Genomic DNA, 16,319 nt, shown 5'->3' with positions numbered 1-16,319 from the left:
TTTATATGTTGCTTGGGGGTTAACTCTGATCTGGAACATCTGATGATAAACTTCAGGATTTGGAGGCAAATAAAGGGTTAATGCAACTGCAATCTGAGAAAGCATGGGTCCTGAGATATGAAAAGAATATATACCTTTACAACGCAAATTTTACCCCGCAATACAATCACAACACGGTCGTTGCCATTACTACGCAAGTAATTACATTGACTTGCAGTAGATGGCGGCGTCACATTAGAAATGTATAATTTACTATTCCAACTCCAGCCTACGTAACAGTAGGGAAGGTATTGGAATAGTAAACTATACTACGTTAGAGCGCCATCTACTGCAAGTTGATGTAATGACTTGCGTAGTAATGGCACTGCGTGGTTACAACGCGGTCGTTGTAACGACCGCATTGTGATTGTGTTGCGGAGTAAAATCTGCGATGTAAAGGTTGTTTCCCATATGAAAATGATAATACTGAGATAAACAATCAGTCGCATTCCCAGCATCCTCAAGTGTTTGACCACTGGAAGCATCACCTTGGTAAAGCTGTAAGGTGTTGAGGAAAGACCAAATATTAGGGTTCTGAACACGTATGTCTGACCCCTCCATATAAAATGTAAGTAATGAGAAGGAAAAACATGGATGATCAAGTATGGATCCTTTAAATCCAATCATTTTGTTTGAGCATGTCCTGCAGAAGAAGTATGCCCTCAATCGTAAAAGGCCGGTAGAGGATCTATGGGTTCAATTCCTTTAAGCAGGCTACTTAGCAGAAGCCTTTGTCATTCTTCTTCTTTACAAAAACAGCGTGCTTGCAAAGCCATTTAAGTACAAGAATGACTCACAAACCATTGCTTTCTGCATGAGGGTTCTGACCTCTGTGTCTATAAGTAGCCATTCCTGTTGAGAAAAGAACATTTAGTAAGAAACTCATAATCAACGCTGAGCAGCAAAAAACTCCATCTGAAAGCTTTGGCCATTCTGAAAGATCCATGCATTGGTTGTAAGGCATTGCCAGTTGAGGAAGAACTCTCTGGTTCTGCCCCCTAACATTACTTTGGGATGCAGTATTAGACTCACAAGAGAGTACTGGTTGGAAGTTGTCTGCAACTCTCGATTGGCCCCTAAATTGTCCATGGCGGAACTGGTCTCTTTTAGGAAAGAAGGATGCAAACTTGCTTTAAATCCACCCGCCTCTCCGCCGGTAACGCTGAAATCTTTGGTTGGCCTTAGGGTAACCTTGGCTGATGGTGCAGCACCTAATACAGTTAACTGTTGCATAAATTGCAGGACTAAACATGTTTTTTAGGTAGAGTTGCAACTTATCAAGAGCAGCGAATGTTGTTACAAAACTGCTTAGCTCTTTAATAAGGGATCTCTGAAGCAATATACCTGGTCTACTGGACCCACTACAGTGTCCAGGTTTGCTAACATGGGGCCAGGTTTGGTCAGAATTCCCCCCCCCCCCCCCTTTGACAAAGCATAGTTACCATCTGGTGCATTCCACTAATATTTCCGGATCAACCACCAAGATATTATCCCACGCTGAGAGAACCATGTTTAGGATCTTTGTTAAAAAAATAGAATTGTCTAAGAGCTTGTCTTAGCACCTATTCTAGACTCTATTGAGCTCTTTCCATAGAGTCTCTTCCAAACTAACTTCAACATGAATGTCAACATATTTGGGTCAACCTGTGGGAGGATTGCTACCTTCCCATCAAAGAAAGTAATAGACATTACACCATAAGGTGTTTTCTCACACCCCTTTCAATAGATTTCCTAAGTGGGGGTTGCATGTAATCAACAGGCCGACACAAGGGCCACAAGTCCATGGACCAGTGGTGCACAATGAATTTTGGAAAGAAAAGCCCTCCTAACGGGGTCTTATTGAAAGAGGATGGATCACGATCATCGCCTAAATGCTCCTGATCATTATCCACCCTTTCCTCTTGTGGTTCTAAATATGCGACACCCTTTGATTCTCACACCAAGAGGCATCTAAGGCCTCCAAATTGCATAACTCCTCTTCAGTGGAATCTGAGAAATAGATAGAGTTGGTAGAACAGTATCCTTTGTTGGAAACCCACTATTTGTAAGAGAAGAGCAAAGCTTTGGCTTTACACAGAATGCCATGTGCCTTGTCCAAAGAGCCCACCTACAAATTATTTTAAAATTTTAAAAGATTGTCCTACAAGTACAAATTGTATCTAATTCTGATGTTTAACGCAAAAATGTAAAATCTGAAACCTCTAACCGCTATAGTACTCCGTACCATTTGCAATCCAACCCTTTACCAGCTAAGTTCCTCCCACAATGTTACGTAAGTAAAATTTGAGAAGTAAATATAATTTATCGTTGCAGGACAATGTTCTGAAATTTATAAAGGGTTTTGATGGGATTAGTGTATTCCAGGACATCTTGTGCGCTTACAATAGCAGGCATTTATTTTTAACAAATTGTTAATAATTTATAATTGTGTTAAAACATGTGAAGTGAATTGCATGAATAGGACGGAGTATGGGGGTAAGTTCTAAAATAAATGTATAGCTACAACATTAATCTTATTGTTTTTTCATGAACAAGAGGGTTTGAAATTGGTTAAATGTAACACTGCCATTTATGAGTGTCCATAAGTGAGGTCATAACATTTTGATTTTGAAGCTAAGAGAAACTGTGCTCAAATGTTTATGTAGAATAACATAGACATTTTTAGTGACTGTTATTGTACAGACATTTAGACTTATTCAGCTAAATAACTATATTGTGAACAATAATTTGAATAATGAGTTCATAAGAACCGGATAAGGGGGATATTTTGTAATGGAGGCACAATTTTTAGAATGAGAAGAAGTAGTGAAAAGCATATAAAGAAATGCACTAAGGTTTGTCTTAACATACATTTTTTTGTATTATAAAGAATTAATATTGTTAGGATAAATAACATGTATGTGCCCAAAGGAAACTGGCGAGATGAATTAAGTCATGTGAATCATCTTGATATAGAATAATGAAAAAGAAGTGTGGCTTTGAATGTTATATGTGCAACAGTCAATTTTGATAAAAATGACATGGAGATAAATGAGTTTGGACAGTTAACATGTATTTCAGTTAGGAGTAAAATACAGTTAATAAAACAACCATAACATATCATTAAAAAAACTGATATAGTTTAACAATGTGATTTCTTTTATGTTAATATATATTTTTATTCGTAGTGTCTTTGGTATAACATCATCAGGCCCTGAATGAGTGATTATTTCCAGAAACACGTGTTTGACAAGAATTGTATACAAACCAGAAGAATTTTTTCATGTTTATCTAATAATGTTTTGCTTTACTACAGGATGATAATTCATCAATTGCTCATATATTATGCAGATTTTAGTAAATGTGCAACACAATTTGCATGCCAATGTTTGCAATTTACATCACTAATCAAAAGGTATGATCTTTTCATAACAAGAAAAGAGTAGGTATGATGGAAAGGCCACTTTTGAGAGAGACACCCTAATATTTTTCTGGGTGCTCAGAGCAAACTACGTGCTACAGACCTGTTAACTGAAGGTTATAGGCTGATGCAGCTGGCCTTGTCTGTGTTTTTCTCAGCTTGGATGCCATAACACTAGCCTATGACCTTCTCAAAGCACAGTATCTGACTGAAAAGTAAGTTGTTATACACTGATAACTTGACTTATTGCCTATTCCGGAAACAATCCCAGAATCTGGAACTCCATCCCAGCAGACATTAGGTCTACCCCGTTCTTTGTGAAATTCAAAAAACTCCTAAAAGACCTCTACCTCAACCGTGCCTTCCCGGACTGATAACCAGCGCTAAAGGACTCATGCTTGCACTCCGCAGCACCATGACACTTTTCAACATAATCTACCTCCTCCCAGCTTCCTTTAGCCCCTCCTCGCTCCCTCCCTCCCTGAATTGTGTACTCTGCGAGGCTCACATGACTGCCATGCCTCTATGTTGCACTACAGGACGGGATTTCCGAACTGATATGTTCACAATGTCTATTTGAGATTCCTGTACTTGACGATTTGTAATTCCTGTACTATAACTGCTGTAAAGCGCTCCGATACACTCGGGTCTGGCTAGCGCTATGCAAAACTCCTAAAATAAAAAATAAAATAAATAAATAAATATTCCAGTGGGTCTTGATCTTTTGACTTCTGTGGATCGCCACTTCATCACTACTGGAACCTGGGAACCTCACTGAATCATTATTGGAGTCCAGGACCCCCCACCACTACCCACTGAGTCATTACTGAAAGCCAATAACCCCGGTCTAAGCATTTTCGATCATTTGAACCACAAAACAATACAAAAAAAATACAGACACAAAAACGAATCAAAAAATACATAAATGAGGAAATATTTTATTTATTTCACAAACAAATATTGAAAAATAATCAAAATGTTAATTTTAATGGGAATGGAGGAGATTTTCTAAATTCAATTGATGGCACTCGTCTTCCATACTATATCCTGCTTGATGAACTTGCACTGCTCCCACTAATCAATCTAAGGATACTACCTTATTTTTTAGTCTCCAGTTTTACATTTTGCTTCTTTATTTAAGTACACTTTATAAATCTGTTTATATAATTTATTTTGCAAGCATTCGGGAACCCCCTGAGTAGGCTTTGCGGACCCTCAGCGGTCCCCAGACCAGAGGCTAAGAACTACTGGCATATTTGATGGTAACCATTATGTTTATTTTTGTTACAACATTTATTCATATAATCTCACTAATAACCAATAAATTACCCTGCAGACTCACAGGACTCATCGTTACCCTGGACAGACCATTACCAAGTAGGTTGTATGAGGTACATGGGTTATATTCTGTACACCATGGTTCAAGTTGGTAAGTTGGCCTGAGCCTGCACTTACCAGAGGGTTTTGGGTATGCTGCCAATCCAACAAAAGCATATCACCTGAAACTTTCTGTGTGTCTGTCATTCCTGGTACAGTACACTGGTGACGAGGCAGTCCTCTGAAGCAGTGCATGAGTCCAGAATTTTGATTTAGCCCTGCCTTCTGACTTCTTGCTGCAATATCTTCCTGATATGACAATCTAATGATGTCAAAGTCTAAGGAACAAACAGATTACAGACTGGAAGCGCCATTATTATGTGGTTACCAAGTTACACATTATGAGTACAACTATAAGTCTGTGGCTACCCTGGCACTAGGCATGCCACTTTCTTTGTTGTAAATACATCCAATCACATGGGTCTTTCATGGGCCCAATGGGTCAGGGGATTTAACATCTTCAATGCAGCTATGGGTGTGATGGAAGAGGAGCCTTGTTGTTGCACTGTATTGGTCACAAAACATCTTTGTACCTCTTGAATCAAAGAATATTTAGGTTTGAAAGACAGTCTCATGAACAAGTTCCTGTTTCAAAATAATGTAGGTTATGAACGGTACCATTTCCTTTCCATGTGTCACACGCCTGCTGATACATTGGTGATTGTCACAAACCTGAGACTGTGCATGATGGAGTGAGAGTTTGACAAATATAGTTTTAAAGAAGTGCTCAAGTCACAAGTCATTGTTGTTGAGAATCTTCAGTGCGGTGTTCATGGAGATTTATTTATTTATTTATTTATATTCTTATAGCGCGCCTGAATCAGCCCCGAAGGGGTATCTCCGCGCGTGGCTACTATATGAGATGGACAAATCATATTAAGGGGGTGACAGAGAGAAAGGTCAGGTTAACCAGATGTGAACAAGAGAGTTTTTAGTTTCTTCCTAAAGGAAAAAAGATTGGGGATTTGTCTCAGCTGCGGTGGAAGGGAATTCCACAACAAGGGGCCTTTTAGGGAGGGTGCTCGGCCTCCCTGTCTTGCTCTGGTAACTTTAGGTATATGTAGCAACATAGTGTTGCTGGATCGCAGAGCACGTCCGGGAGAGTAGAGGAAAAAAATATCTTTTAGATATTTAGGACCAGACCCATAAATGCACTTATGCATAATGCAGCAGAGTTTAAAATGTACCCTCTGTTGCACTGGAAGCCAGTGGAGGTGGGAAAGGAGAGGGCGGGAAGGGGTACGGGGAGGGGCATTCAGGATGAGTCTTGCCGCGGTGTTCTGCACCACCTGCAGTCTACGTAGTTGTTCGTGGTTGGCGGAACTGAGTAGACTATTGCTATTGCAGATTCTACACAAACTCACGGAACTAGAGGACAATGTTGGCATAGTTCATGCAGCTCACAAGGGCGACATTCAGGCAGAACCTACCGATCACTTCAGAGGGGCAGAGGCGGCATATGGTGGCACAAGCAAGGTCCAAGATATCCATCCAGTTGGTCAGAAATCGGCAATGGACTGTGATTACAGAGTTCTGCAAGCTGGTGACTGGCCTGCTCTTACAAGGAAATGTGTTGCAGATGGGATGAAGGTTCGCTTCAGGAAAGTGTGCAAGTTCAAGACAGCTGTATAAAGGGACATCCCTTAAATGTCATCTGTCTATATTTCAAAAACCGAAAAATAAATGACCAAGCCACAACATTTGGCCAGAGAAGTCATTGCTGCAATTGTATCCACAAGTGAGTCTTCTCCTGAGCTTGTTTCCTCCAAGGACTACCACGTATATTCCGCCAGGTGCAGTCTTCTAAAAGGCAATGAAGAAATCACTAAACTATTAGTGGAAATAAAGATACATGGAGTGCAAACTCCACTTCTGGTCAACACAGGACCTTACGTTGATGTGATGACTGAGGCAGGATTCACAAAATTGCCTGGTGGAACACCAATGCTGCCAGCAAATGACAAATAAAAGTAGCTTACATAAGCCATCTTTATGCAGAAGCTACGTTCGCACCATGCTTTCTCACAATAGATGGTAATGTGATTTTGTCATATACATGAATGAAGCAGCATCTGACACGAAACACCTGCTGAACTTTCATTTGGCAATCAAGCATTGGCATTTCAGGTACAATGCAAAACTATTCTTGAGGACAGAAGAGGCCTTAGTGGCTGACAAAGTAAAGCTCTTTCCAAAGCTGAGTAAAGGACTAGGCAAACTGAAAGATGGGCATATCAAGCTGTACATTAATGACACCATGAATCCTGTTGCACAGCATTTCAGAATTTCAAAGATACACATTTTAACCCTCAAAAGCTAGTAGAAGCTGCATTTAATCATTTGCTTCAGCAAGACCTTATTTAGCCCGTGGTAAGACCCGCTTCCTGGGTGTCTCCCACTGTCCATGTACTCAAAAGAAGCAGGAGGCCACATCTGTATTTCTGTGTACGGTTCGCAGCCCTACCTGGCTACAGTGGAGGGGCATTTTGCCCCTTAAATTCAGGACAATGTTCACCAACTCAACAGGGCACAGTACTTCTCCAACAAGAGATACCATCAGTTAGAATTGCCTGAATCATGGCATTACATCCCCACTTTTGCCACACACAGCCGTGTTTTGAAATAAGCAGCAAACCATGTGTTTCATCAGCTGTTGAGATATTTTGATAGGAAATATGCAGAGTGATTCAAGGCCTCCCTATCATCCCAATCAAAATCAGAAACTAACATTAGGACACCTTGGTGAAACTTTGTGGTCTCCTTGTACCAGTCAATCTTAACCTCAACAAACAAATGTGACGTTTGCTTAGTTTGACGAAACTTAGGTGTCCTGAATATATATTTTTTAGGAATACCAGAAGCAGAGGAAAATGCAGAAAACCTAACATCGGCTTGGGCAGTTACTGTGCTAGGAATTTAAGATCAAACCCCTGCTGAAAGAACTCCCCAAGAAAGACCAATCTTATGGTTGGCCTCAACACACTCATACGGTTTTTGAAGCCATTAAAAAATGCATTGTGGAAGGTAATTCTGATCCATCCTTGGGAACTGAAGTTGTACATATATCATTCCCTTTGGTCTGGATGGATCTTTGTCCAGCACATTCAGGATTTTGAAGCACCCAAACAAATCACTATGAGTGCCAGCAGGAGTTAGACAAAGCCTGAAAATGATGACTCGGAAGCAAAGAAGAGCTTCATGGCTGTCTGCGCATGCAAGTATTTTTATCTGTTCCTTACGGGAAAGCCTTCCCAGTGTTCATGGATCACCAGGCCCACATCACCATTTTCAGAAACCCAAGAGCTAAAAAATTAACAATGGGGTATGATACTGCAAAGCTATTTTGTCTGCATTGTGCTTAAATCAGGAAAGGACAACAACCCTTTGGTTTCTTTTTTCAGACTTTCCTTCATGCACACTTCACCATGGTCGTCAATCACTCAAGAATATCTCTAACACATTTTCAAGCAAGCCCTTCCTGAAGTGGTTAGAAAGGACTTTCAGAGGACACTCTAGAGAATCCTACTCTCAGAGCTGTGTCAAAATCCACTCGGCTCCAGGCTGACGGAGTCATATTTCTTCTAGACCACCTACACGAGGGCAGGAAGGCTGTCAGCATCATATGTATAATCTACCACCAGACCCAGACTATCCCCCAAGTTTGTAAAGAAGTGATGAGCATTGTGGCGATGCACCATACCATTTTAAAATTCAGCTTCCAGATTACAGAGCTGTGAGTATACTCCCAGAATGACACAAAGGACCACCAGACAACTATCCACAGGTTTGTACACTCTGACTCAAAGGCCTGCACTTTCCTCCAGGCTCTTCTAATGCCATGACTCCAGACACCCCGCAGCACTACCTTACATTCCTGTTCCACTCTGCAAGGAACCCTGCTTAAAATATTTTTTCTATCCCCATCATCCCCATTATCCCCAACAATTGATTTATTCATTGTCAAGTTGGTATTGACCCTGTTGGATTCTGTTTAGCAATGCAACTGTGATTTGGCATCAAGTATGCAAGGATGTTGCCTGCATCTAAAGCCAGAAAAAACATACACATATTGAAGGTTTTAATGTATTTGTCTACTACCTTTTGTTGAATTAGTCTGATCCAAAGATTAAACCTAGAGAAGGAAAAACAAACTATCCGTGTACAGCAGCATCGCTCCCCTATTCCGTCAACTCCACACTCTGCCAGCATTCCTCCCCACCCTCGGTGCTCAGACTCCTCCAATCAATCAGCCTAACAACACGACCTGTGACCATGGTTTTACGCCCAGTCCATAAGAGATTCTGTTCAAGGTAGCCGTGTATCTAATTAGGCCTCGACCGTTTCCAGATACATGTTTCAAGCTTCAGACTCAATTCTGCTTGTTTAATCTGCACTCACTTTGGAGAGCTTGTCTACTTCAGCATACAAGTAGACAGGAGCCTTCCAAGCCATAGTTATGTGATGTTTTGCTAAGTCCACAAATCCCCACGTGTTAAGTCTTTTTAGTGCTGGTCAATAGAACCAGCAAATAAAGCGTTGCCTCCTTGGGTGTCAGTCTACCAGTCAGTGTTTGCACAACCTCATCCAAAAGTCTGGACACCACTAAACTATCCCAAACCATGTGCGGCTGGTCAGCGTTCTCCTCAGCTCATCTCGAGCATGTAGTCGGCGCACTCTGATACATCTGCCCTATCTGTCTTGGGGTCAGGTAAGTGTAAACAGATAGTTGAATTAAGTGTATTTCAGCCTCACATTTTTTGGAGACTGCCATAACGCTACTCAAACATTTCAGCCATTTAGTCAACTAATTCCAAACGTAGATGGGCTTCCCACCATCTTTTTTAATCAGTCAATCACAGGTTTGTAAAGTGTGCCTACTCACCCGTAAGAGTCTCAAGGCGCTGGGTGTCTTTGGGTGGAGCATAGGCACATCCCGCACCTGCAATAGTGCTATTTACAGTACTGTGATCACTTTATGTTCATACTCATGTGTTAGGATTACCCACAACTCATTAGAGTTATTGGGTTCTTCATGAGTGGTGTACATATCCGAGATAATTGGCCCATCAGGGCATTATACAATAAGAAGTTGCTGGGTCCCATTTCAAACTTTACTCTCAGTTCCTGAATAGGAAACCGCGCCCCGTTATCGAACAAGTATTCCCATCTATTGATTTAGGCCACCCTAATCTGGTGGCGCAAATCAACAGTCAAGTAAAGTCCATAGTGGTAGCTCTGGTGCATAAGGGATCTATTGAGTTCTCGGTTGGATGGTTCACCGCACTTTGCCCCTGTCATGAGCACATTGCTGGAGTAGTTGCCCTGTCTCCATTCATCAGCCATTGTAAAATGTCTGTGTGCCCCAATCCTGTGATGATGTTGTTGTCCTTCTCTGGACTATTGTGTTCAGAAAGCGAGAGCAACGGCCACTGAAGCTGGGCCGCGTAGTATAGGCCTTGGTTTGGGGCACTACTAGGGAAGGAGTACAGTTTTGATCTTGCCACTCTACAACGTCCATGACCTCATATCAGTGCAACTAGCAGTGATCTTGGTTCCCTAAAGAAAGCCTGGTGGAGCACTACTGGGAGAGCAGCACAGAAATACAGTAATCTCAGCAGGAACAGCATTTTAGAGATAGCCATCCAGCCCATGGGAGGAGAGTTAAGGAACACTAAAGTGAGGGACACAGAAGCACTTACCTGCTAGACGCTGCGACGCCGCCACCGCCAGGAGTCTTTTTGGGGCAAACAGGCACCTGCTGGAAAGCCGCCACCGCCGAGAGTCATCTTCCCTCACGCCACACGCGCCGCCGCTTCGGGACTTCAATTCCCGGCAGCCTACGCGGCGGCGCGCCTACCAACGTCGCGAGGGTGCCAGGAGGAGGCGCAATAAAGCGCCTCAGTTACCCGCTACGCGGGACGCGAGCGGGACGCGAGCGGGACGCCCGGGGCTAAGCCCGGGCAAAGGGCGGGCCCTCTACGGCCCTCATCGGCAGGAAGAGGCAGGGGCAGGGCCTGACCCCCTGTTTCACCAGAGACGCGTCCACAAGTAAGACATAGTTGCTCTGTTGTTTACCGTGTTACATATATGGCGACTAAAAAGAAACCTGCTGTTGTGCCCGCTAATACCATGGATAACTATGTTGTGCAAACTGTAAAGAAAATAAATGAACAAAGGAGGGAATCACTTGGGCTAAGCCAGTCACCAGATTTGCGCAGGTTAAGCCCTACCTTACCTATGTCAGCAGAGGATAGCCCTTTTGTGATGGTGGAAACAAGGGTCTCAACTAACGATTCACCTATGATTGAGTCTGACAGTCAGCCACTGATCACGTTAGTATCCCCTGTTATTTTGGATGTAGACTTTGATAATGTTATTGATTCAGATCCAGACACTGTTACTGGTCCTGTGGAGGACGATTTACCTCTGATAGAGCACACACCCCGACCTGTGCGTGCCTGTGTGAAGAATCAGCGGAAACAGGGTGGTCAAAGACCAAGAGTGAAAAGGAAAAGAACATTATCTCCAGGTTCCTCGAGAGCTCCCCTAAAGGCAGTAGGGGAAGGGACTGCAAGAAACAAAGGAGAGGATGAAATGTTTGCTAAACTGCTTGAGGTTGTAGAGGGTAAACTTATCGAAATTGTAAAACCTCTGATCTCTAAAATAGATAAACTCCAGGCGGAAGTAAAAAGACTTGGAGGTATGCAAACTAAGCTGACGGAGGAAATAGGTAGTCTCAATACTTCGTTATTAACAAGAAATATTATAGAAGGGGTTAATCATGCCGGAGAAGGGATACCTGGTGTGTTGACTGATCCAGCCCATACGTCGGCCCCCAAAGTTAATCATAATATAACAACAGTAGAAGGGTGCCCGTTGATAGTTAATATTCCACAAGCACAAGTCCACGGTACAGACCCTCTGCAATTTATTGAGGAAGCTTCACCTGTTGTATTAGTGTTAGCTAATGTACCCCAGTTGGATGACGGTATTATCGAGTCAGCCAGCTCTCTGAGTAGTAAGGCCCTTCACTGGCTCTCTGGTAATATGAGGTTAGCGCCTGGTGGGTTACAGCAACTGGCGCATGATATCAAAGCAGTTAAACGTGTTCCCTGGATAGGGAATCGCCCCAAAAGATTTAAAGGGGATTGCGTGGCGATAACATTTGCACATCCCAATATACTTCCTAATGTTCTAACACATATTTTTCCACCTCAGCGTAGAAGAGGTACGGTGGTTCCCCTAACACTAAAATTTTTCCATGGGGAACAGCAAAATGTAACCCTACCAAAAACGCCAGCATTAGGATGGGATAACAACTTGATTAACAACTTGAATATGCATAACCGCTGGGCATCCCCCCTAGTACCAAGTCTGCTATTGCACAATAGATATGATGCCCTGTCTGGTCTTAACAACTGCGATTGACAAGAGGTCAGACACGAGTCTGTCGCAGTGGTTGCAGGAGTAGATTCACATCAGCCCCCAATTACAACTGGTAGTACACTGCCTAAGTCTGTGGGTACATCTTGCAATACCTTAGTGGGGGCGTCAACAACTTGCCTTATTGCCAGTTGGAATATAGCAGGACTAGTTTCTAAATTAAATGTACTAGGGTGGCTAGAACTAATTAGAACATTTGATATCTTATGTTTACAAGAGACCTGGTGTTTAAATTTTAAGGGCCTTGATGGTTTTGTAGCCTATGAGTTACCAGCAGTGGCAACTACCTCAGGGAGGGCCAAAGGTGGTTTGCTAACTCTGATTTCTGTGAAAATGCGAATCAGGGTGAAGGAACATATTACTGTGGGCAATAATTCCCAACTGCTATGGTTAGCGGATGAGGCAGACAAAAACATTCTGTTGATTAATATGTACAATAATGTTTTTGATGCCAGCAGATATACGGTTATTTTAGAATTAGACGTCGCAATCAAACAATTGATGAAAGCCTCCAATAGAGTTTTTGAATTCATATATGTTGGAGATTTTAATATTTCTGTTTGCCCTCTCTCTAACCAAAGGTTGTGTGGTACTTTGAATCGTGTTGGAGAGCCAGCTATGCACTTCCAACACAATACATATGGAGAAACTTTGAACTCCTTCCTACTCGCCTATGACTTGGAGATCTTAGAGATTGAGCAGGACGGGAAGGGTGATAGTTTGCCAACCTTTGTGGGGCGAGGGGCGAACACTGTGATTGATTTTATTTGCATGTCTTCCGAATTAGCTGATTTTAGTTCTGATGTCAAGGTTGTAGACCACATGGTTAGTGACCACAACTGTCTTGTTATTGAAACTAGGTTTTGGGAAGCTTGTACAATTCCAGATAGTAGTCCTATTTTAAACATTGAAGTACATAGGCCGAATGGATTCAGAATAAGGTGGGCAGGGGATAAGGCTGAAGTAACTTCTAATTGCATTATCTCCTGCTGTTTAAATGATATTACATCTATTATTGACGAGAAACCAAATATGAAGGCCTGTATTTCCCACTTTACAAAAATCAATGTTTTTATTAGTAGTAAGTTTACTAGGTCTGCTGGAAATTTCAACAATAAAGCTAGGGGATGGTTTAACAATGCATGCACTGTGGCATTGAAGACATTAAAAAAGGCATTATCCATCAAACCTAGAGATAAAACAGTTGTAGTTAAGCTTAGATCTGACTATAATTTAGCTCTTAGGCAAAGGAAAGTTGAATTACGTGAGGAAGCTTGGGAGCGATTTGATCTAGCGGCTGTATCGAATAATTGTACGCTTTTTTGGGCAGTAGTAAATAGCCCTTTTTTAAGAGATGATAAACTTCCCATGTTAACCTCAAACGTGGGCAAGGAATCATGGGTACAGCATTTTTCTGCCATTTTTAATCCTGATACGGTAACGTTGCCGATAAGTTGCTCTTGGCCAGTACTTAACTTAGATATCACCTTACAGGAGGTCCTAAGTAGTATCAGGGCTAGTAAGGGCGGTAAGGCCCAGGGACCCGATGGTGTCCCAGTTGATGTATACAAATTTGCGCCTGAGACTTGGGGGCCAGTACTAGCCAAAGTTTTTAACGCTGCTGTTCGCTATACTATTCCGTGCACCTGGTCCGAATCTATAATAGTTCCAATTCATAAGAAAGGGGACCGAGGAAACGTCAAAAACTACCGGCCAATCTCGTTGTTGGATTCGTCGGTCAAGATCATGAGCCGTGTACTCCTCGTCCGATTGGAAGAATGGGCAGAGTCTAATCAAATAATGACAGACTGCCAATATGGGTTCAGGAAAGGGAGAGGTTGCATTGAACAATGCTTAAATCTGGAGCTACTGATTGGGAAATACACCCGTGCAAAAAATGGTTCACTTTACCTCTGTTTCGCTGATTTGAGCAGCGCTTTTGACCTGGTGGATCACGCCATACTATGGACTACTTTGCTAGAAATGGGAGCACCCAGGGAAATTATATATTTTCTGGCCCGTTTATACGAGAGGCTTAGCTCGAGTGTCCGGTACGGGCCTTCGGGCGAATGCACAGATAAATTCAGGGTCAGGAGAGGTATCAGACAAGGGTGTGTATTGGCACCCTTGCTTTTCACTCTGTTTATTAATGAAATAGACTCGATCTTACAGAGGGCACCAGCTGACGCACCTAGAGTAAACACAAGTACCATCCCCGTGTTACTCTATGCGGACGACGCTGTGTTGCTCTCTAGGACTCCCCGGGGTCTACAGCTTTTGATAGATAAATTTGTGGCCTTTATTGAGAAAAGAAAGCTGGTCATTAATAAAAGCAAGACATTTGTGATGGAGTGCGGAGTTAGTAAGGTAAAAATTAAAAAGCCCTATAGGTATCTCATTGACGGCCAAGTGGTGCAGTCTGTGGAAAACTTTTGCTACCTGGGAGTTAACTTTTCCAAAAATGGTCACTGGGATGTCGAGCACAAGGTGGTGCGCGACAAAATGATCAGGAGTGCCAATGGAATATTTGCATTTGCAAGTAAATTAGGTAGTAGAAGGCCTAAAGAAATGCTTAAGATCTTTGAAGCTAGGTGTCTCTCGGCTGCCCTCTACGGAGCAGGGGTATGGGGGGTATCTAGGGTAGAATCCCTACAGGTAGAAGAGAATATGTTTCTGAAAAAATTACTGTGTCTCCCGACCTCTACTGCTAATAGTTTGGTCCATAAAGAACTAGGACTACACCATATAAACGATCTATTATTGTTGAGACCTTTGATGTTGTGGCGTTCAGTCTGGATGAAAGACGAAACCTCATTTAATAGGGCCATCATTGAGGATTGTTTACGCCTAGACTATTTTCTTAAAATCCCATGGATTAAATACACAATCGATTCTTTCTCTAGTGTATTTGGGCTTAACGTTACATTAGATCACTGTTCTGCCTCGGATCTCTCTAAGGAGAGTCTGAAATCAATTTTCTTAAATCATTGTGCAGAAAGACGAGCTACGGATGATCTTAAACTTTCCACCTGTATACGTTATAACCATTTGAACGAATTTGTGGGCCTACACCCTTACCTCATCCAGGTGACCAAAGGGCAACACCGGTTTGTTCTCACCAGGATGAGGATGGGTACGGTCCACCTACTGGTTGCATTCCCTGAGATTAAGATGCGCCCTACAGGTCCATGTCGGTGCGACAATATTTCGTAACAAAGCACAGAGCACTTTCTACTTATATGTAACCTGTATAGCGAATGTCGTAAATTCTTTTTAAAACCTTTATTTATTAAATTTGGAGTAAGAACTGTTAAAGCGGCAATGAAATTACTTTTTAACTTGCATCACCCTGACATCTGTTTTTATACGGCTAGTTATTTACTTAGGGCCATCAGCTATAGGAAAAGCATGATTTTTTAAAAAACATTTATCAAATTTCTTATTACATTTTATTTATTGGAAAACTTTTAAGTGTGTCATTTGATTGTTATATGTATCTTACTGTATTTGTAGCTGATTGCGATTGTTAAAGTGCATTTTCTTTCAACATGTATTGTATGTATGTACTTTTATGGACATGATTTACATGTTTCCGAATAAAGTTTTGAATTGAAGTGAGGGTAGAGCGTCTTATCATTGTAAGTGCTCTCCACCTGTTGCGCTCCACTATATCTTGTTTGTCGTGGTAAATGTTACATGGCAGATGTTTAACGGTATAACAATGCCACTGCATGCCTACGTTAGGTAACGAACTGGACTTCACATCTGAGTACCTCACCAAAGGGTAACAAACATGACTTACTCCAGTGTATGCGAAGACCCCGATATCCTCTCAAACTCACTCAGGAAGGTCATCAATAGCATCAGATTGTTAGGATTATTACAGATATACACTAGCGTATCATCTGCGTACACAGATATAATATGCCATATATTGGTTACCTTCATATCCCATTTGGGACCCATAGCACGCAGTAAACATGCCAACGGCTCCATGGCCAGCGCAAAAACAAGTGGCAAGAGAATGCAACCCTTTCTCAATGCCTGTGCACACCCTCAC

The sequence above is a fragment of the Lissotriton helveticus genome, chromosome 11 (genome assembly GCF_964261635.1).
Source record: "Lissotriton helveticus chromosome 11, aLisHel1.1, whole genome shotgun sequence".
In the NCBI taxonomy this organism is placed as follows: domain Eukaryota; kingdom Metazoa; phylum Chordata; class Amphibia; order Caudata; family Salamandridae; genus Lissotriton; species Lissotriton helveticus.
This window is presented reverse-complemented; position numbering follows the sequence as displayed.